This window comes from Sinocyclocheilus grahami, unplaced genomic scaffold (genome assembly GCF_001515645.1).
Source record: "Sinocyclocheilus grahami isolate Dianchi unplaced genomic scaffold, SAMN03320097.WGS_v1.1 scaffold708.1, whole genome shotgun sequence".
NCBI lineage: Eukaryota > Metazoa > Chordata > Actinopteri > Cypriniformes > Cyprinidae > Sinocyclocheilus > Sinocyclocheilus grahami.
Window position 1 is genome coordinate 203,096 of NW_015505887.1, and position 1,798 is coordinate 204,893.

Below are 1,798 nucleotides of genomic sequence, written 5' to 3' on the forward strand. Positions count from 1 at the left end.
TGTGTGTGTGGGAGTGTGTGTGTGTGTGTGTGTGTGTGTGTGTGTGTGTGTGTGTGTGTGTGTGTGTCAGAGAGAGAGAGACAGACATGAGACAGACACACTGGTGCATCTTTCATCTGAAAGAAAAGAAAGAAGTCAAATAATCCTTCATTAGCCGGACTGATACAGAACTATTGTTATTCCAGAGTTCACCACGAGATCATAGACACTCGCCTAGAAACACCCTAGCAACCGCATAGCAACACTCACAACACCTTAGAAGTGAACAGACTTCAAATCTTAAAAGTCTATTTTTACACTGTACCTGTCCTGCAGATAATATATTAATGAAATAAAAGGCACACACTTAAGTGCACTTTTAAAAAATGACTTTTGAAATTATGTTAATTTGAAAGTTTTGCTTTAAAGTACATTTTTCATCATTCAATTAAAAAAATGTTAAGCTGTACACTTATTTTAATGTGTTGACTAACATGCTAAAGCACACACTGAAAAAGGATTTTTCAAAGTTATAAATAAAAAGATTTTTGGAGTACATTTTATTAAAATAAATCTATTTTAGTCTTTCTTCTTCACTATTTAATGTTTAATTCCATTTTTTTGCATTCCATTTTTAAAACCATTTGTGAGCTAATTTTTTCTTTTACACGATATAGAGGTAATTGTGACTTTTTATCTTTCAATTTAGTTTTTTTTCTTGCAATTCTGAGAAAAAAGTAAGAATTGTGAGATATAAACTCAGAATTGTGAAAATTAATAATATGAAATCACAATTGTGAGAAAAAGTCAGAATTGTGAGATAAGAAGTCACAATTTACTTTTTTTATTTTTAATTCCGTGGCGGGGGGGAAACAGAATTGCAAGATTTAAAGTCAGAATTCAGAGTAAAAAAAATACTCAGAAATGCGACAAAAAAAGTCAGAATTCTGCTCAAAATTTTCAGAAGAAATCTGAATTGTGAGATAAAAAGTTGCAATTAGGCTACATGTTTTATTTTTTTATTCTGAGGCGAAAATGGGCTTCCATACTGTTCTTATCTAGAGTCTATAAAGCTATATATTTCAAAAATCCAAAAGCACAAAATAATGGCACAGAGCTGATTTAACTGTGAAAATAAAATCATTTTATTAGCACATTAGCATTTAGTATTATGAAGCCTCCAGATCTACAAAGAAAAACCAAGAACAAACATTTAGCGGTATATGGCACAAACAATCCCACGGAGTATTTCTAAAGGGCTTAGATTCATTATTATACTATTATAGTTTTTGTTAATATTTTGAATATATATTTATATAAAGATTTTTATATAGAAGAAGTTTGAAGAAGTTTTCATTTTAATTTTAGATAAATGTGTTAGTAATTTCGATGTGCGTCTTTGCCATTTTAATTTGTTTTGTTTTTATTTTAAATATGTCTGTATAGATTTTATTAAGTTTTAGTTTATTTAGATTTAGTTATTTTAGTATTTCAACTTAAACAAAAATGAGAAATTTTGCCTTGGCAACTAGTTGAAATAAAATTGTTTAAAATATATATAATTTATCATATTTATTTATAATTATTTTATTTCAGTTAATGTTCATTTTATTTCAAATAATAAAATTTTTATTAATTGTTTTTGAAATTGATTTAATGATATTAACCCTGCCACAAACAAATCATTCTGCATTTGTACATTTTCATGACGACATTATTTAGTGTGTTTATTTCACTCACACTCACTTACACTCACGCACACACTCACGCTCACACTCACACACTCACACTCACACACACACTCAAACACACACTCACT

General features: G+C 28.9%; 1 protein-coding gene across 1 annotated transcript in view; it reads right to left on the bottom strand.

The window, feature by feature from the left end:
- The window catches only part of LOC107560030 (tricarboxylate transport protein, mitochondrial-like), a 28,559-nt gene that overhangs the window by 587 nt on the left and 26,174 nt on the right, over positions 1-1,798 (bottom strand). The window lies entirely within an intron of this gene.